The following is a 22005-nucleotide window of genomic DNA, read 5'->3' on the forward strand; positions in this document are numbered from 1 at the left end:
AAAAATAAGGACATTTCGGAAAATTCTCAAATATGTCAAAATAGTTTTTGAGTGGGACGAAATTTTATATAAAATTTAACCCCCAAACTTCACCCTTATGCGCATTACAGCAACTCTCTCAAAAATTTTAAATGACGTCAGGGGTCAGGTGTCACATTCTGTACTCACGTTTTATTTAATGAGTTGCTCAAAATGTCCCCCATTAACATGTAAACAATAATAGAGTCTGTCATGAAATGATGTTCTAACATTAGTGAATACCTCAGGTGTTATTAATCGGCATTCGTCTGCAATGCTCTGGCGCAATTCATATAATGTCTGAGGTAGCGTAGTGTACGCTCGCGATTTTAAATGGCCCCACAGGAAAAAGTCTAAAAGAGGTAAATCAGGTGATCTGAGTGGCCATTCGATGGGATCGCGTCTACCAATCCAATTTTCAAGAAAACGTTAATTCAAAAACGGGACAAAAATACTTTTAATTTGATGTATGCATAACCCTTCGTGCCATTTAAAACCTTTGAAAGGGTTACTGTGACGCGCACGAGGATAAAATTTGGGGGTCGAATTTGAAGGTTGAAGTTTTCGTTGGAGGACCCTGTATAATAGAGTATTACCAATATCGAAGCTAAAGCATAACGATTATGGGTCAAAGATCTATCCATAATTCCACGTGATGAACTCTGGATTCCTCCTCCCCTGGGTTTGGAGAACCAATCCCGGAGAAGGGGGAAAGAAGTAAGAGATGCGGACGGCCGAATGATGAATGTGTAGTGAGTAAAACCGGAAAACTGCCTGGACACAAGTCTGCCGCGACCAATGGTTATAACAAAATGGTGATGTTCTGAAGTCAAACCAGGTGAGGGTGTGCTAATCGACCGAACCTGCAACTACAACGAGACTCCTACTAGAAGACGAGTTGATTGGATAGTAGCAACTCGCTGCACTCCCCTACTCTGACATTGCATCCCCCGTTCGACGAGGACGCAACGAATAGAAGATAAATCGCACAAAGCCATTTTGCATTTATGTAAGTAAAGAGGGAAAAATAAATTTTATGTTCAACAGGATGGTATTTAAACTAGAGAATAAGTATGTATTTACATCTAATTTTAATTTTAATGAAAGTGTTAAGATTAAGCAAATAATCAATGCTTAAGCGATGTTAATGCTTGTTGTGTTGCTTGTGTTGCTTGTATTGAATGTTAAAGCGATCTCCAAAGCATTGACGTAATCGCAGGTTTTCCAATGATAACCGCGATAATTGCCAACATTGATTCAGTGACTCGTTTAAAATCAGCATGGTTTTCCATATTTGTTTACATTTTGTAGCGGCCTCATCCATAGTCGCTAATAGAAATTAACAGAACGTAGAGCGCGAGATTGCCCCTTTGTCTTATGCATAATTTGGTTTATCGATATGAATAACATGATTTAATGTTAAATCTCGCAATTAAACGTCAACTCGTCTAAAAGTGATACGGGTAGAAATTCGAGGTTTAAGGAGCTTAATGTCAAGGATGACGATTTGTTTTTGTCATTCCAATTACGTATTCCGGTTGATTTAGGTTAGTAGTAATGTAATAGGTATGCTTACGCCGCAATCCCTCAACTGCAGGATGTCCGGATTAATATCTCCCGCACCCCTGACCGCCCCCAATTGTCCACGAAATGTTTCCAGGAATTTCAGGGAGAGGATTACATGAAGTAAACCGAGATTTAAAATGTCTGATCCGTGTGATGGAAGGTTTATAGATTTTCCACGGTCCATTTAGTAATATTTGAAATAGTTCCAGTAATGATGATAAATGGGGCGGAGAAATTTCCATTAACGGAAAAAGCAATGGAAAAATATCCATTTTAACCCTGCCATAAAGAATGCATTGTTAATGACAGTTTCTAATGGAATCGGCTTGTATTTCAATCGGCTATATAAATATATTAACCTTCATTATTTTTATAATTTGTCCTCTTTTTTCTTTCATTTCTTCTCTATCTGTCTCAGTCCCCCGCTAGAGCTGAGAGATTTATTTAAAAGAAAAACATTGCGATCAGGGTGCTTAAATACCTACAATGATTTAAAAATAGCATGCTCCCTTTGGGTTAGTTAACTCTGACTGAGTGTGGCCTTTGGCTAAGTTTTCATGTGGAACGCAGAACTTTCATTCTATCCGCCCAACTAAATGGATTCCGTAATTCATGAAAATGATCTTTTCGACATGTACGGACGGAAGATGATTAGAAGAAAAAGGAAGATCTCAAGATCACCCAGGCAGCCAGAGTTCGTAGCATCCATAGGATGTATAGAAGATTAGTCACGCTAAAAAATCCTTAAAATCGTCTGGTAGTATTGATTCTGGGAAGTTTCCGATTAACCATCTAGACCCATCCCATGGATGCCCCCATTAAGGGAGAACTGAAGAAAAGAGATAACTCAATAAATTGCTCAAAGGCGTAATTTCAGACTCCATTTCTCACTCCGACATGTACAATAGGATATAATAAATTAGTGAGGGCAACGTATACAATGTAGTTAATCCACCAGGACCCGGATATAAACCAAGAGAAACAATCGAACTGCGGTTGCAACCCTCGACAAGATTAAGCCCTAATTACATAATGCAGGGCGCACACAGCCTCGCGATCAAATTAACGCCTAATTGCTATTAGAATAATAATTACAATCTGAACAGGCTTTGTGCCACAGAAAGCCGCAGAGTATTGTAATTGAAATAACTTAGGACCAACGTCATAAGATTGAATCCATCTCCGGATCGGTTATTCTATAGCTGTGTCACCAGGGACCTTCTCAACATTGCTCGACTTTCGAGACAGGAACACTACGGCAAACGGAACATTTCTAAATGCCAGGATGGTGGAGATGTCACTTGTCATGTGTGTCAGCTGCGCGGTTGGGAAAACATAAAAAGTTAATTAAAAGCAAAGCTTCCTATATTTTAAGCTAAGTAGCAAAGTAGGGCGGTTTTGCCTATTTGGACACATTACGGCGCAAAACGTATCGAGGAGTAAACACTACTAAACTAATGTTTGAACAGTGTTGCCAATTTCATTTCATAAAACTTCTGCAAAAGAATCTACTAAGTTAGCCCGAGTTCGACAAACAGTATTGCAAAGACCTCGAAGTTTCTTTGTTAAATTGCTATTTAAAAATGCAATTAAATTTCACAAAAAGACAATCGAATTCGAATTGAGATTCCAAGAATCACGTTGCTGATCTCAGTCCTTATATATTATTAACTACGCCCAAGGAACTGTCACTTCTCAAGTATCATGCAGGTTGCAATGTCCGCAGAACTATAGGCGCGTGAGATGTAATATGTCTAGTTGCACCGGGAATGTGTTTGGTATCCTCTAGTGCAGGATTTTTTGACACTGTTGACAGCATCGCCGTTCGAAAATTCGAAATAATTGCGTTGATTTTGTCCAAATCTGCGCTGCTTCACGGTTGTAAAATTTTAACACACCGCAAAACTGCTCTGATATGATTTTGACAAGACTTCAAAATTTTGACTCCCGATGATTGCCAACAACGTCCCGGACATTCATGTGTCTTTTAATATGCGAAATTCTGACAGGTAATAGAGCAACGTTTTCATACATAAATTTTAACTATTTCCAACTGCTTGAATAATCTTTCGTAATTGCGAACCGTGCTCAGAACTGCGGGGGCTCTTATTTAATTATGCCGAGGATTAAGGGTGGTTTTACACAGTTTTTCCTGCATTCTCGACTAGTTTTAATTAAAAAATTGTTTACGGTGAGGCCATATTAAGGATTAAGCGGCCTTGTCTGATGCGAATTTACGAGATTTAATAAGCAGACGTAAGCGGGCCGGTTGTGAACCAGAAAAGATTCGAACCTTCATTACCTGAGGGCATGTAGCGTTCAATTTGATTTCCTGTCAAGGCCCGATGGAAAAGTCAACAAAGCGGTAAATGGGTCAGGATTCGAAACGTATTTCAGGAGTAAAAGTGCCCTTTTAAAATCCGGCCACTTTCCAAGAGCAATTCTTTCACTTTTTGCTGCCGAAATGCGTGATGCTTGTCAAATTTCGTAATCATGAATTATGTTTTAACAAATAAAAAACCCATTTCGGGATCATTAGAAACTGTGCATACTTCTGACGATGCGCAATCGGTTCGTTTCTTTGCGCGAACAAACCTATAAGTAAATCGTTGATGTCAGATTGGAACTAATTTTGGCATGAGTGTATTCTCGCCACTATTAGGACGGCCAGGACACTAATTCTATAGGAAGATGACTATAGGAAAATTGGCTAATAAAATTTTTTGATCAATCAACGTCGCCATAATTACATTATCACTCTTACATGCTCCCATAGAATCCGGCCCTAGATTCTTGAGATGCGATTCGAAGGATTTTATATTTTGTGCATTTTTTTTTCTCATATACCTCTGTTTTAGAATTATGTGATAAACTATTAAGTATTGCATGTGGTTTGCCCATTGATCAAGATCTTTATGCTTATATTTAACTTACTTATCTCTTCGTATGTACGCATAGAAAAAATCAAAATTTTCCCTGCTAGCATTGGTTCTGTTTTAGCTCCCTGGAACACATTTCGAGAGCTCAGGCGTAACTTCTAACTCACCCTGTATTTGTGCTTCTAAAAATAATTTGAATTACAATAAAAAGTAGAGTACTAACTTGTATCTCAAAACGATATTCCTATTTACTCTTTTGAAAGAGTAATTCAGTGAGTTTCTTTTTAGTGCTGATTTCTGCTAAAACTAAATTATCATCTTTTCTAAAACAGCTTTGCATGTAAAGTTATTTACAAAAAAAAAAAACTAACTTATCTGGAGCAAGTAACTCAATTCGAGTTAATGCTTCTCGTTTATCACACGTCCGAAATTAATTTTCTCGTGCGCGCATCACCGTTTTCCGTATGAAGCGAGACCCTACACGGGAAGTTATGTCATAAAGTTTGAAAATGAAGCGGTATCGGACATATGCGTATATGCACTTTTTTCTTATTCTGACCCAAAGAACTATCACCTTAAATTTGTGCTACATCAAACCCTCTATTGTAGCAATAAATTGCTGAGAAAATTGCAGTCTTATAGCGTTTCCACTGACCGTAACAGGGCAATGCGAACGTATTCCTTACTTCATGTTAGCCTTAAGTTAATAGATATCTTCACCCTAGTAACTGAGGATATTGAAATACGCTAACAGGTCTGAGCATATATTGTTACATATCCATTTTGTCTTTTATTTTTCTGGTTATATTCAATTTTGATTCCTAATTTTTAGGTCCAGTGATTCCCGTTTAGAATAAGAATTGTATAATTTAAGAAATATACAAGAGCATGGTGCAAAAATTCTTAAGATTAGTAGTCTTTTGAAATTGCACTAGATTTTCAATGTTTGGCGCAAATATAGTTTTCGGAATAGAAAACGCTATTAAAATATGTAAAAAGCACAAAAAGGTAAGAAGACAGTTAATAATATTGCAGCACATCTCTTACTTAAACTAATAAAATAAAGGCACCCCTCGCAGTTCCATCGTGGCCCGCCAAAGGAGATTACACATTAAATACGGTCCTTTCAGTAGGCGAGTGCAGAAGGAACATAAATACGGTAAAAGCTGCCCCCGACCTGCCTAAAAGATTATCAGCACTGCTTTGAAGCTTTATGTGGGTTAATACCATTGAATTCGTTTCCATCTGGCCAAAATGGTGGCCACTACGAAAAAGTTCTCAAACAGCAACGTTTCTTTTTAACTCTCAAACATGTCAAATTTTAGGAGGTAGTCACCGTCTCAATTCACGAAGAAAGCAATAATTGTTCCAAAAACGTTTTTTATATTCTAGTCCGGCATTAGAAGCACGGCTGTCGCTTTCACGAGCGAGATAAATTGCCGAACTGCGAACGGCAAACTAAATAAAGTCTAAACTTTCCTGAATACAAAAACTCTTTTAAGTCGATTTAGACTTAAAAGAGCGGCCTGAACTTTTAAAACGAATCTAGTTCTCCAACTGGCCTTTTTGTCGCTTCTATTTCCTATTGAAAATTTGCTTACGTGTTTTTGCGGAAAGTCGGCAACACTGCTGTACTCATTTGTTTATAAATGTCAAAATATCAACAACAGTGTTGTCAACTTAAATGCCCGATTGAAACGTTTCATGTACCGATTTAGGACTACAGTATGCACAATGAACATTAGGAGTGCATGATTAATCAAATTTGAGGGCGACATCGTTGTTTGTAGTCGAGCACTGTTTAGAAACTGGCTCACTTTAGCCCCACAGAGTGGCCAGTGAAGCTCTAATATAGCGCTGACAAATCTGTTTAACGCAGATGAAGTGGATGCAACGTGACAACTCCGTTCCAAACTTTTGTTTCTGAACAGAGAGCCTAGTTGCCAAAGTTCCTGCCTCAGTAATTATTTTCAGTTCTTAGAAAAAATCTTAACCGTCAGGATTAAAGGCATTTCAATGTTGAGACAAGCCACCGTTAGACCAGTTTCGAGTCCATTAACTGTCCTCGGTCAGATTAATCTCCATTAAGATTTAGATTACAGGGAGAGCCTACACAAAGGGTCTCTACCAACGTTTTGGAAAGACGTAATGAATTATTTATGATAAGCATGCTAAACGTGGCTCCAAACAAAAGCGCAATCGAAGTCTCGAGGGTGCGATCTGGTTTAAAAGTTAAATTAAAAAAATCAGGTCGAGCCCAGATAAATCCGTACTTTTGATATATTGCCGGAGAAGCTTTTGACTTCCCCTAAATGATGAATTAACGTGCATATTCGGTCTCCAGAGGTGTAGTGGGGCACACATATGGCGAGATTTTTTATGCTTTTAATAAAAGGAGGGATATTTGAAATTTCATCGAAGTGGAATCGTGACGTAAAATTAAAACATATTTATAAATATTTCTCAGTTACGTATTTGTTAGTATTACTCCTTTACCTAATCAAAATACATCACCCAAGTGAACTGATAGCAAACACAATTTCACTGTAATATGTGGAGATACCCCCTGTATGATATTACTCATTGGGCATCTGAGGGAATAGATATCCCCTGTATGACACTCTGGCTTAGCAGGCAGAGATTCGAAACTATGCAACTGATAATAGCAGATACACAACAAACTCAGAGCTACAGATGCCCACTAGCTAACATAACTTCAATCATTATGGAAATTGGACAAGTGGATTTTTTCGGATGAACCGTCACTTTTTCAGCTACGGAACTCCTCAAATGAAAAATGCCCAAAAATGATTCGAGATATTGACATCGTCTACACATTTTCATATAAGAGCGAACTAAATAAGTTTTTGAGAGGTTAGTTCAGGTTAGTTTAGGTTATTAGAGATTTAAATTTTTTACATATGTTTTTTCCGGCCCTATTTAACGCACTTAGAAGTTAGTCATGTTAACGTTAAATATTTTGATAAAAACTTAAAAACAGCATAAGACGTAGTTAAATCTTTCTATCAATTTTAAAATTATAAGACTTTTAAAAAGTCCCATGAAATATTATTACCCGATTGCACTGATGAGCAGTTTATTATCTGACTAAGTACCTATACTTATAAATCAGTTAATGTCTAAATTTTATGACTCCGTGTGGGATAATCGTTGTCTCAGTAATGATATTCAGCTTCTGAATATTAGGGGAATAACGACCGGAAAGGTAAATTCCCTTACTCTACATTATTCACGGTTTGATATAACACCTAGCGTTATTTGTTTGATGTGGTTATGAAGGGTTCTTTATGATATTCTTTGGTAACCACATAAACAAGTTTATTATATTGTTAGTATCATAAGGCAGGTGAATTTATAATGCTTGTAAGGTAATGCAACTGGCAATGAGAGGATATTGACTAATGAAGAAAAATTTCTTTTAACAAGTAATTTCAGAGGTGATTTAGTTTTGAATTAAAAGATAAGCAATTTACAAATTGATATGAAATCGGTATAATGTAGATGGAATGCGGTATTATTTGATTTATCCTGATTAATCTCATAAAACCGAATATTACGTGCTTATTCCATAAACGATAAGATAAATTTAAAGGTCTTTACAGCACGCGTAACCTCTGCGGAACGGAACAGCGGAGTGCCTCGTAAGGCGCAGGACTTCTAATGGTATATTATACACTAGGGTTGTGAACCTTATTACGGGTGATACATTATTATACCCGAATATAAATTTTAAATCCCGAAGCGTGCAGCAGTGAAGGATTAAGACATGAGAGTCATAAGTGCGTCATAACCGTGGTATATATACGATTTTTTTTACTATAAAATTTAACATTTTATGAAGGTACAATAAACTTACCTAAATTACATAAAGACAGCACGTCTTGAATCAACGGTATTGTTTCATTTCACATTTCTGTCTATGGCAACTGTAAACCAAACAACATTGATGAACACGAAATTGTGGTTGATTAGCTCGCTAGGTGAATGTTATACGTACTAGGTAAATATTATACACGTCATTATTTAAACTTGTTTAGGAAAAAGGCGGAAGAACGTACTTTACTCATATATTCAACACGACCAATAATGACCTCTTTTAAAAAAAGCGGAAAAACTCTTATACACAAATATCAAGCAATATTTTTTTCACCACAAGGGTATTAATATTACAGCCACGAGTGATTAACGCTTTTAGGGTAAAAAAGTAATGAATTTACTAGAGTATTTAGGCATGCCCAAATTAAAAGTTCTAACATTATTTCCCTGATAGTCATAAACATAAACACCGTTTTATAACCGCTAGAAAATACTATAATTATCGATTGTGATGACGCTAGATGACCCCCGTTTAACTTCAACAAATATTGATTTATTATTAAGGGGGCGTTGACAAAATTTATTTCTGCCATTATTCCTTCTACAAAACCATGGCAGCAGTGCGCGAAAAGAGCATCTACCTACACCCAGTAAAATCATCGTAAATAGGTCACCCTGTACTAAAGGTCACTCTACACTAAAACGACGAAAGTTTCAATAATACCGTACGTATTGAGCTATATTTTCCACGAACGATGTTTTCGCGACGTGTACTGGCAACTTGAAATCAATTCACACCTGTCGAAAACCTTTCTTCATTAGGTCCCACTACTTAAGAAAATAATTCACCCGGTTCTCCATTGATTTCGAACCAGTTTTCAGATATTTTCACGTATTACTGATTAATTTTCAATTAACTTGTATTAATCATTAGTGAGACTGGAGAAAGTCAAAAGGAATATGATTAAGTACGCGCGACGCATTTGACAGATACGAAACAGGTACTTTTTATTAAAACAAATTCCGAACGTCACATTGTCATTTGTCAGTTATCAAGCATTTTGATTAATATTTGACGTTATGAGTTATAAACAAACCACGGTCACTAATTCGAGTTCTAGCTGTCACAACTTTCAATTCAATTAGTGTAAATTAGGACCGCACTATCGAAGCTAATCCACATTTTCAATTTGAAATTACCATCAGAGACGAAGCGTTTCCCTGAAATGATACAATAATAATCCCTAGTAAATACGAATTATTCTAGATGGCGCGCATTACCCTCGGAAGATGGATACTTCTGCCATATACGACACACAAATGCCATTAAGACCGCTCCCGCATCCCGAATACAATTCCTATTCTTCCCACTTCCAAGGACGGGTCGCAGGAAAATACTTGTAACTCCCTCTGGGAGTTGTAATTTTATTATGTCGGGTCATAACTTCCAGCGTATGAAATCATGTAGTTTTGCAAACAGAGATCTTAGAGTTGCAGAACTCCCAACCTTCATCACTTTGTTAATTGTGTTTGAGGGTGTGGTCTTTGCATCACAGAAATTTACATATGTACGTTCGTTTGAATCTCTTTTTCCACTCATATTAGTGTGCAAAGTCCACCCTTACCAGAATTTGTATGCAGTCGTAAATGACGTTGAAGTTTTTTCTGTCGTAAAAAAATATGGTGTGAAACACGTGCGAAAATCAATTTTCACCCGAGTTAGTGCTGCACGGCAGGCGAGTCGCACAAACGAACTTTCCTTATGGATGTTTCTTAACAATTCCATCTTTCTAGTAGTATTTTACCGAGAGTTCAGCAAAATGGTTTACAGAAGATTGAACACAATGTCACCCAAAAGTAATCCTCATTATGCGTTCTCACATCCGCGCTCTCAGTTTCAAATTAATCCATTATCCATTTCCACCGAAGTTATTCCAAGGTGTACAACACTCGCACCTAAACCATCGAGATTTTCACGCATTTCCACAATTCCAATTTCTCGGCGTGCGAGGCTTCGGAGGAAAATTTTGTCGGTTCTTGTGCTTGTTTGTATGTTCTGGCAGGGTATCGATTGTTTGTTTGTTCTCTTCTATTCGGTGTTACCTCAGACAACAAACGGCAGCATCGAATTGCTTCTACAAACGTGTCTTAAGATAAATTCTGCCGCAACGCGATGTCGAAATGAAAAACTAGAATGATCCGACATATATTCTGTTAACAAATTAAATGTGTCTAGTTAATATTGAACATTTCATTTTTTTCGGCGCATCTCTTTTTGGCACATGTTGAGAAGACATTTTAAAAATATCAAAGTCACAATTCCTATAAAAACAACGAGATTCATTTAATAAGCGAATAACCATATCCTAAGTCTTTAAAAGTGAATGTTCAGCTGAACCAGAAATGGAACTTGAACCGTTCCATAAGAATAATTTTCAACTACTGAAAATTTGTTGCTCTCAAAATAACTTGTGAGACTTAGAGGCAACAATGCTATTCTTATAGGATGACATCTTAGAGCCTGAGATCCTTATAGTCAATTCTACAATGTCCTGCCGAACTGCATATGTAGTAACTTACAGTCATGGATAATAACCGTCAGTGAATGAAGTTACATCACCGGTTTACTGTATTCGGTTTTACAATCGGACTATTCGGATTACTCAATGACGTTCGTTTATTGCTCATCGACCACTTGGGGAGCTCGGTCTAGCGTTCGTTTATTGTGCTTCTGAGAACTCCTCAGCAACTCGATTTGATCAGAGATCAGAGAGAACATTTTGAGTAAATCCCGCAAATAACCCTTTTCAAATAGTTGATTCAGGTCGACCCTAAAATATACAGAATTGTTCAGTGTTCAAGTTCTGCTCTACGAGCAGTAAAACGAACCCAGTATTAGTTGACAATAAACCAATCGGCCTTTAGGACGATGGCATTTCAACAGGACAATTCTGTTGTTTTGAGGAAAACTTGTTTCTATAAATATTTTCTTTCCTCTAGGGTAAACTGAGCACAAGGAATAGTTGAAGAAGTTGCTTACAATCCTGACAATGCGAACACAAAAGCGTACTTAACGTTGCCTGTTGTCGGACGAAGAAGGATTTATATAAAACTGTTTGGGTAAGTACGGCTTAGGGGTCGAAGAATGAGGGCTTTGTTACAGATTGAAGTTTAATATTTGCCACTCTTTAAGAGATTTTTAATGACGCAACACAAAATTACTCTCGTAATGCTACGAAAATAAAAATCCCTTTTAAAAGATTGTTCCATTTATGAGCTTCAGTCTGCATTACTCATTCCCTTTCGAAAGAAGTCTGGAAAAGCACAACTCTGACTGTCTTTAGGAGATTATTCTTAGCTGTAAAAGGAAATTGCCTAGTTTCGACCGGATTACATTTAAAGGTTGTACAAGAGTAGGGAATAATTTGCACTTGTCTCTGCGGATTTAATAAGTCGTTCGAGATATATCTTATGTCAGTCCGGGTGATAATAATATCGCTCCGTCGGAAAGCATGTAAACACCATCTGCCAGCTACCGATAAAGTGCAGTAATTGCCCCTCTTGTATTGATTTATTCATGACTTCATCATGATCATCATCGCCGACGTCGCCATCATCAGGATCTCTGGCGTTATCGCCCCTGATAATAAACAAGCTTCTTTATGGCAAACTAAATTAACCGAACAAATAGTGTCTGCTGTTTTGAAACGGACTCTTTCCCAGAGGCAAAATATGACGGCACGTCACTGTGGTGCAGGGAAATCAACGTTATTTTTCAATTAAGAGGTCTGAGTAAACCGGGGAAATAGATTGGTTTTTGTTTTTCTGCGGAACAATAAAGTCTCCGGCAACGTGACATGGAAAAGGTTTTGATGTAATAGCGGTAGGCGGCAGGGTGCATTATACCGATGGCGAAAGGGCGGCCACAAGTCGCGTTGGTGTCCTTCAAAAAGATGATAAGCCTTAAAATATCGCAACACCTTTAAAAAGAATCAAATGGCAACCTCGCGTTGCTCAACTGTTTTGAAACCAATGTGACTGTCAAACATTTCTCAAGGCCCACTGCGAAGGAAGCTAAACGAAGTTATGTTAGTTCAGTGTCAATTTAATTTGTATATTTTTACATTACCTCGAAGAAAAATAGAGTCGAGTACAAATAAGGGCACCCTCGCAGCACAGTACTTTTAGGGCGATGTTGATCCTGTCACTGTGACATGCCACAAACATTACAAAAGCATTGTCACATCGCTATGATTTTCATTACTGAACTTTTTTCTTATTTGATATAAATTGATTCAATCGTATATTTTTCTCCTGGGGAAACTGGATTGATGAAGACCTTTACCAACTGCCATGAAAAATTAATTAGTTACCTTTCAATAAATTTCAGCTTCTAAATCCAATCGTTGGCAGGTAATTAATGAAACGAAAGAATATCTTTTCAAGCAAATCTGGCCTGGGGAGACTTAATTGAAAACGAAAAAATATTTAGTGCAAGATCAAATATATACGTAACGCGAGCAGAGACAGACATTAATTGGCTTTTCAGGTGCGGCAATGTCGCTCAATTGACAGCCTTAGCATTCCGACCTTCTAAACTAAACAATATCACAAGGCTGCCAACTTTTGTGTAACAAAGTTCGGCTGTCATGTTAAGCCTCATGTTCATGTAACCGAAAACTGACATAAACTCCTTCGGAGAATCGGAAAACTCTGCGAGGCGAGATTGATTTTCTAGAGCAAACTTCTGCTGCTGCTCCATCGAATTAACACTCAAATCTGGAGTTAGTTTCAGGGCATTAGGGCGATTATTCCTCACTTTTGTTAGTGCTTTGATAAAGCCGCGTCTGATTGGCTGTTTTAGCTGGTGAAGGATGCGTTTAAATTGACAAACAAGGGCTTGATTATGACCGGGAAGTGTTTGTAAGATTATACGTACTTAAAACAGCGACTTTGTCATATTGTTTTCAACACTTTTGCTCCAGAATAAAATTACGCGGTAGGAGGACGACTTAGAGTACGAGGAGAACTTAAAAGCCACTAGCAAATCAGTATGAGGCAATTTTAGGAGTTCTAACAATTGTATCAAACAGTACGTAGATACAACAAAAGATTAATATACATATATGAAGGGAGATGGAAACACTGCGGTTTCTGGTCATATTATTCCAACATTTCCGTCATGCGACTTCTTATCGTAAAACTCATAAAACTTCAATAATAACTGAGATTCCCCGTAAAACCATCGAATTTCAGATATCTCATACAGTATGAGGGTCGCCGGCATACACGTAACTGTTACAAAATTGTAGATATTTCATGAATGAGGAGATATATAAAATGAACAAAAATGGACCCAATGCGGAACCCCGCTATCAATTATGGAGGAAAAAGCTCGATCTCCAGAAGAGAAAACATATTAACGTCGAGGGTGAAGGTTATGAGCATGATGGAATTTTGGCTTAGAGTAAAGCTGAAAAGAGTTGCTAAGAGTAGCTCAAAGTTGATTCTATCAAACACTTTCAAGTAGTTTCATACTAGTATTGTCAATGTGGCTTTATTAGTGACCGACGTGATACCATAAATAACTGACCTGCTTCCTGATACCCAATAGGTAATATATTGTCCTAAAGGCCAGATAATGAGTTTGGCATATTCTTAAATCTAAGAAGCATATCAATGTTGCACATGAAACTTCTCTAAATCTAGGGAAAAGTTGTACAACTTGGTAACACCGCACTGAGAGGTGCCCCGTACATAATATCCTAATATGAAGTCTTAACCCTCTACGCTTTCAAATAAGAGAGATGCCTATATAATTAGATGTATTTATTTTGCATGCTGGACATGGACAGCCTATGTAACTACTTGTGAAGATGTCCCGGTATAGACTTGCGAGAATATTCCCGGGAACTCATAGACGAGTAACGCATACAATGATTCGAAGACAATCCAGAAATTTCTCGGGATTCTAATCTATAGATGTGTAAAAGAACGGTATGTCATAAGACGAGGAGTTATGTAAAAAATCATTGTAGTGATCAGCAGTACGCCTTTTTGTATATAATTTTATATACTTCAAAGCAGTGTACGAGTCATTTGCATTTTATTAATTGTTGTATTCGTGTTTAAGTAAAGTTTATTATTAACATACCTTTGAGAACAGGGATAAAATATTAATTGGCTTAAGTTCAGACATATGTATCTATCAAAACTGGTATTATTTCTGGACAACATAGTCATATCATACGTAGGTGAATCTATTCATCACCAGTACATTTGGAATGCCGAAAAGAATTTTTAATGAAATCTCATCCACTTGCTCGCAACAAGAGGGGTCCGGCACACCTTGATTTCACGTTGGAGGAACATCTGTAATTAATGGACCCGGAGGGCTGATATCCGTTTGAGTAGCTGTAATGAAGTGGTTGTTAATTAGGTCGATATTCGATAATCTGATAATGTAGTAGTCTTAGAATTAGAAGAACAACTTTATGTTCATATCTAGTGAGCAAGCTAACATAAATTTATCATTGAATTATTAAAATTATGGAAAAAATTCCACCATCTTCAACTGGAATTGGACCAATGACCACTAGCAGCTTTCCGGGCTATCGCTGTACCAGCTAAGCTACAAAGGCACATTGCTTTCACACAAATGAGGACACCCCCATAATACCATCGGAGTACCCTTTTTCCATAACGTTATGGTATTGGTTTAGGTTAGGCCAATACTGGATGCTCAGTTCCTAATAACCAAATTTCATATTCAATTTAAAAACTTTTTCTCGTTTTGCATTTTTTCCCTATCAGTAACTGTTGTCGACCTATTGTATTTGTGAAAATAAACGAAATATCAACTCAAATTCACCTGAAGTTGTCCGTATTCAAAAACTAATCAATAGGAAAAAAACGTACATTATTCTCACGAGTACCTCGAAAACAGAGATAGATACCAAAAAATACAAGACATAAAAATATTCTTAACTGAGGTGGTAAGTTGAGGATTAGGGACCGAGCGACCAGTAGTACAAATGTTTGAGATGGAAAAATAGTACCTCACCCCAAAACACGAACCACGTTATAGTTCTTAACAACGATTATTAAAACCTAGTTGTCCAGACACTAAGTACTATTTGCTACAAAAAAGTTCAACTTAATATCTCAACATCTGAAACGGTTCTGAAGCAAGATTGTGATAAAGTTCAAAACTTTAACATTCTGTATTTGAATAACGAAGCGTTTGCGACATCATATTTAAACGAATGATCTTAATTTAACCCAAGAAATTGCCTCCCGAAATATTTGCATGCCATTTCCGGACACTCTGTATATATAAAATTAATCTGAATTTAAAATGTAGATTTTAGGAGATAAACAGTAGAATTAGCATGGAATCCAGTATATAAATGTGCCTAACATGAAGTTTTTTTTTGAAAATAAATATATTTTACTTTCGCGAAAACAAAAGAAAAAAATAATTGTTGTCACATCTTTTTGATTATTTAAAATGCTCCCCTCAATCTATAGTACTCAAACGAGGGCGGCAACAACGTCAGACATAACAAACATCCAGGAAATAACCAAAAAAAAGCCAGCGGCGTAACCAAAACGTATCGATTAAAAAATTAATTTCAGTTCTTGCTTTAATTATGTCCATTGGAGTGTGCAATTCACTGCTTGTCGAATATTGCTAATTATGCGCCATATCCGGAGGAAATTCAGGTTTAATGCAAATTTGGTGCTTGATTGCTGGTTAAGCATAGTTAAATAGATTACCCGTATTGTCCAATTAGGACCCTGTACCATCACGACAGCTACCAAGGGCTGAAGGACAACAAACAAAGATACACAATGATATTGTTTACCCTTGAGGTCTCCTCACAGAATCTCCTCGGGATGCCCACTGTGAAAGATCAAGAAACCTCCTTCCTGCTCTCAGGATTGGCAGGAGACCAGAGACAAATGACACTTACCTCAAACTTCACGTCAAAACAAACTTGGCACGAACGAGTGGCGACGCAACAATTTGCGCTCAAATACAACAAGTAGTCCTCGGCCCGAGTGAATAAAAACAAATGCCTATCGCAGTCGGCGGCCGCGTTTACATGCTCAATACGTCAGGTTTGCGCGTCCGTGAGGGTGAAGCGTCGCGACGCTAGTGAGAAGCGTCGGGACGCGCCACGGTGGGACAGGTGCGACGATTCGGCGCATCCGACGCAATCGATCGGGAGGCGGACGCCCCGTCTTCGACGGTTCCGCTGACACGCACTGTCTTTTTAGGATACGCACGGCCACGATTCGTGTTTGTTTATATTTACTTAAGGACGGTTGCAGAGAGCATGTTCTGCGTTTTACGCGGGGCGCGTACATTTTGTGGCTTCGATTCACGTTTGTTTGTTTTATTGTCTAAACAAAGCTCACGGTGGGATACGTAAAAAGTCTGTCGTAGCTTCTCGTCTTTGTCTGTTGTTGTCTCATCTTTGGGACTCTAAGGAGGATAGCTGCAAGCATGCATGCCATTGAAACTGCGTATCTTTGAGGAAGGTGACCTAATGCCCTCTGAATTTACGGGGTGGTCTAAATTCGAGGCGTATCGTTGAGATCTCAGAAACTATAAGAGATACGAGGTCGTTTAAAATGGGACAAAAGTGCATAATTTAGTGCCCAAGAAAGTACTGCGTTGAACTCGGAAAAATTCCGAATACTTCAGGAGATGCCCAGAAAAAAAACGAAATTTTGCTATATCATTTTTATTTCTTCCTGACGTTTTGAAGAGATACTTCAAAACGAACGTCACTTCATTATTATCACTTTTTCGACCCAACAAGATGGGGTTGTGAAATTTGAAATCCGACGTTTCGTCTTCTAAGAACAGTGACGTATAACAACCCCTGAAAAAGTAGTAGATATTATAAAAATATTCTCTTAAAAAGTGCATATATCTATCACTCTCCCACATATCGTTTTTAGTATAAATTTGTCTTCGTTGCAGTTTCTTCTGCTTGCATAGCAGATGTTTTAAATCAATTTTAATATACGAAATAAATAACATAAACGATGTTTTATAATGTATCACAAATAGATAGAATTTATGAGTATTGAAAAAAATCATATCTGGATAAGCCAGTGGCTATGGATTCTTTCTACTTTTTTTCTAAATAAGTAAATAATTGTGAAATCGTTTAATTGTCAAATTGTCGATCTATCAAGTTTATTCAGTAATTACAAAGTTGATATTAATTATTATTAAAGTAAAATAAAATGTTCTCATCACTTGAAAAGCGCGATATGATAAAAATCTAATACGCTTGTAATAAAAGTCCTCAATTATCTTCAGAGAGCTATTTGTAAGAAAAAAAAGTTTAAAAGTAGCATTAAAAATAATTTAAATTACGGATCAAATTAAATTCTTTAAAATGGAATGGTAATAATTCAAGTTTCCATTTTTGGTAAATAAATGCTAATTAATATGCTTAAAGATCTCAAAAAAAGTGGTAATAATTAAGACACTTGTTTAGAAAAATCTCTTCAAATAAAGTTAGGAAAAAATAAAAATGATACAGCAAATTTTTGTTTTTTTCTGGATATCTCCGGAACTATTCAGAATTTTTCTGAGTTCGAAGTGATATTTTCTTGGGTACTCAATTGTACAACCTTGTCCCAATTTAAGTGACTTCGAATCTCTCATATTTTCCGAGATTCCAATGACTCTACTTGAATTTGGAACACCCTTTACAGTGCGTTGCAGTTACTAATAATTTCTTTTAAACGTAAAGAATCATATCGTACACGTCAATTTCGACGTAACATTAACAGCAGCAAGCGTTTTCTCTTCATTAGCGCCACACCTTCCACAGTTGGCAGTATGCTAGTCCACAAAACTAATTTGTACCTTGATACTTTATTTGTCTACCTCTATCAATTTTGATTTGTTCCTAATTGAAAAGTAAGAAAATGTGTTAAGTATCTACAGGGTGTTTCCTAAATGTTAGGAAAAAATTAAGGGGGCTATTCTCTAAGTAATTTTAAGAATTTTTTATCTTTCGATGATGAAAAATGCTTTGTTTCCTAAATACAAGGTGATAAATGTTTTTCATGAAATTTATTAAACGCTACGATAATTATTCAAAATAACTGCCGCTAGCTTAGATGCGTGCTTCTAACCTTCTCATTGTCAGCCGAACTCTTTAAAAAATGCCAAGGCTATTTTTTATTGAATTGTACCCATCAGTTATACGATTTCTCAAATCTTCCAAGTTTTCCACTGGATTAGTGTAAACTAATGCTTTTAAATGACCCCATAGGAAATAGTCCAGAGGGTTCAAGTCTGAGGATCTAGCTGGCCATAAATGAGATCCACCACAACCAATCTAGCGATTTCCATATGTTTCCATTAAAAACTCGCGAGCAATTCTATTAAAATGCACAGGTGCTCTATCGTGTATAAACCACATTGCATTTCTTGTTGCCAATGGTATATCTATAAGGAATACAGGAAGCAATTGTTCCAAAAAGTTATGATAAACTGCGCCTGGGAGTCTTTTTGGTACAAATATTGGTCCAATTAGCCAATCACCCACAATTCCAACCCAAACGTTTAACGAAAATTTGTATCGAAAATTAACTTCTAGTACTTCGTATAGATTTTCTTTGGCCCATACATGATTGTTATGAACATTTCTTATTGCATTTCTCGAGAAATTTTCTTTATCGGTAAAAAGAATCAACGACAGTAGTTGCGGAATTTGCACCAATGTGTGCAAAAGGCATTGACAAAATGCAATCCTTAAGGGAAAAATCTGTGGGAAGAAGAGCCTGAATACGTTGTATGTGGTACAGGTAAAACAAATTTTCCCTCAAAACTTTCCACACATTCTTGTTACTAACATCCAAACCTCTTCCAATTTTGCCGTTCTCACTGTCACTGGTCTTCCTGCATCTCCACTTCCTTTTAATTTACCTGTTTCACGAAGACATAAATAAATTCTTTCGAACATTTTTCGATTGGGAATATTACGATTCGGAAATCGTTCAATGTAAAATTGCCTGGCCCGTAACGAATTTCCATCGGCAAGTCTATACATGAAATGCATGTCAGTCATATCAGCGTTCGTATAGGTATTCGTGATAAAAAAAAGATTAAAAGTGACAAATTTGGAAGCGTATTCAAATTAAATGACGTTCAACGTGTTTACTATTGTTATTTTCAAGATTCATACTATCTTGCTATGCTTATTTTCACCATTTTATTAAAAAGAAAAAATCTAGCCTATAAACATTTAAGGCCTTGTATCTAGGGAACAAAGTATTTTTCCTAAAATTGTCAAAGGGCAAAAAATTCTTAAAATTACTCAGAAAATAGTCGCCTAAATTTTTGTTTAACATTTAGGAAACACCCTGTATATATGGTCTATGTAGATTGTTTCCTGAACATACGGCGCAACTTTAATGACATATTCATTGGGTCAAAATAAGGAAAAACTTCCTATAAAAGTACGTCCGAAATCATTTCATTCTCGAAATACAAAAAGTTTAAAAAATCAATCCAGGTGTTTTCGACAGAGTTCGTCAGTCACTTAGACTTTGGGAATACAAAATAGAACACAAACACACTTCAGCTCACTTTTAGCATGGCCAAGTGGAAGGCCCTTTGACATATCTTAAAAGCTTAGAGACTTTAACAGAAATTCCTATTAAAGTGTTGACGACAAGCAGCAAAAAAGGAAAACGTGACACGTGAAAGAAAAATAATGAATCGTTAAACGTGTCGTGACACTTTCTACTTACTAAATCAATATTTCGAAGTACCGCTGAAAGTATTAATGAAGAGGAAAGTGTTCAAAAAGGAGTTGAACTTAAAAGTGTGAAGTAATAACTTTGGGAAGATGTACAATAGTAAAAATGTCCAGGAAAATGGTACGAGAACACAGCACAAGGTGATATAAAATGTTGTACCAGGGGATGACATGGTGATGCGCTGCAAGAGGCTGCCGAATGAGCTAATTAAACAGATACGAAATTTCTCAAAGAAAACGTTGAAAATAATGAAAATAAACGATAAAAGTTGGTTGAAGGAGTGGCGAACCATGGCATTTGGACCGCCCTGTATAAAAGGACAGTGCGACATCAAAAAGGCCAATACTTGAGGTAGTAGTTAGAAGATGTAATAGAGGTAAAAGTGTTCTGAATATTTAGTTCAAAGCGTTTTCTAAGAAGTTCGCGTGTCGTCTATTATCGTGTTTGTGCCTAATAAAGTTTGTTGAGTCGTCTCATTTATCCGCCTACACTCAATAACCTTTTTGGTTTTCAAATTAATTCCGCCATTAAGTACCGGTTTATTAATGTTTACTAATAAATCGGAATTATTGCGAAAGTATCGGAAGGGTTGCGCATGCCTGCCGCTTCAGTAACTAGTAGCCACTTGTCGCAGCCTTAATCTTAAGTCAGGACAACTCATTCCGTTTCCCGAATGACTCATATAAGTCTTTACGTTTATCAATCAGTATTTGCCTATTACATTCATGTTGTGCTCATCAATTTTATCTATAAAATAACTGAGAATAAGACACAAAACTCTCTGCATTTGAATGAAAACTAGCTAAGGTTCAGGTTGTGGGTAAGGATTGACGAAACGATACAGGACATTCTAAATTTGATTAGATGATTTTTTCGACAACTTCGAAACAAACATGGGAAATTTTAACAGAAACACTGAGAAGGTTTCAATTTTCCATATTTTGGTTCATCCAAGTTCTTCAAGTAATTCTGGCGGTTTCTCTACATCAAATACTAGAGTCTCAAGTTGAAAGTTTTGTTGCTCTTACAGTTTTAATTCGACGTTATTGGTCTTTACGAAATTTTTCGTCTAAATGTAAGCAAACCCCCGCGAGAACAGTAGTCAAATCCCATCACAAGACTTAAAATTCGTTCGAAAAGCATTCATTGGAAACTAACGAGGGCGATTAAAGTTTAATTTTTCTCCTTTTTAGGGGAAGTTAAGAGTGCATAACTTTGATCGTATTCCGCACTATTTTCAGGATATTTTCGAAAATAGCACTGCTATAAAGGGGATTAAAGCCGAATGCTGAGCGGGCAGCCTTATCGTTTCGAACGAGGCCAGCAGCTCCGCAATTATTAAAAGGTGGAAGATTTTAATCGAAACTTTAACTAAGGGTTTAACTGGAATAAAGTATGATTTTACTAAGTTCGATGGCTTTGCTCGAAACCCCACATTCCTTTGAAGAATCAAGTGTTCTTTTCATTAGACCCATTTTGAAGGCGCAGATCAAAGCTTTCTTTATAAGACGACGAATTTCAAAGGCCCTTTCTTAAGTTCATAAATACGATGGAAGCTTTTACATTTCGGTAACATAATAATTTCCAGCCATAATAATTTTACGTTTGAAGTCCGTTCCTTTCATTGTAAGAACTTTTTTCGCTTTGTAATGCCATTTTTTCAAAAGTGTAGGTTTGCGCTTATAAATAGATACATAAAGTACCTCTTGCGATGTTGCCATCCGTTTACTGCCGAAAATACATACCTACGGCTTTGTTGCGTTTTCCCGCCAGATAAAGCAATTGTTTCCAGAATGGCCTTGATGTCCCCATTGATAACACTGCCGGGGGCTATTGTTAGGTCGATAAAGCCCACTACGATTTCGGAGGGCGATAGTAGTAGTTTATTTCTAGCATTGATACGTGT

At 36.9% G+C, this 22005-nt stretch overlaps 2 protein-coding genes across 3 annotated transcripts in view; one reads left to right on the forward strand and one right to left on the reverse strand.

The window, feature by feature from the left end:
- unc-13-4A (BAI1 associated protein 3) overlaps positions 1-16447 on the reverse strand; it is a 59038-nt gene extending 42591 nt beyond the window's left edge. The window contains exon 1 of the mRNA XM_066391216.1: positions 16277-16447. The gene's annotated coding sequence lies outside the window, so the exon portion shown is untranslated. The remainder of the gene's footprint in view (positions 1-16276) is intronic.
- LOC136412049 (protein-L-histidine N-pros-methyltransferase) overlaps positions 1-22005 on the forward strand; it is a 210724-nt gene that overhangs the window by 92785 nt on the left and 95934 nt on the right. The window lies entirely within an intron of this gene.

The sequence above is a fragment of the Euwallacea similis genome, chromosome 1 (assembly GCF_039881205.1).
Source record: "Euwallacea similis isolate ESF13 chromosome 1, ESF131.1, whole genome shotgun sequence".
NCBI lineage: Eukaryota > Metazoa > Arthropoda > Insecta > Coleoptera > Curculionidae > Euwallacea > Euwallacea similis.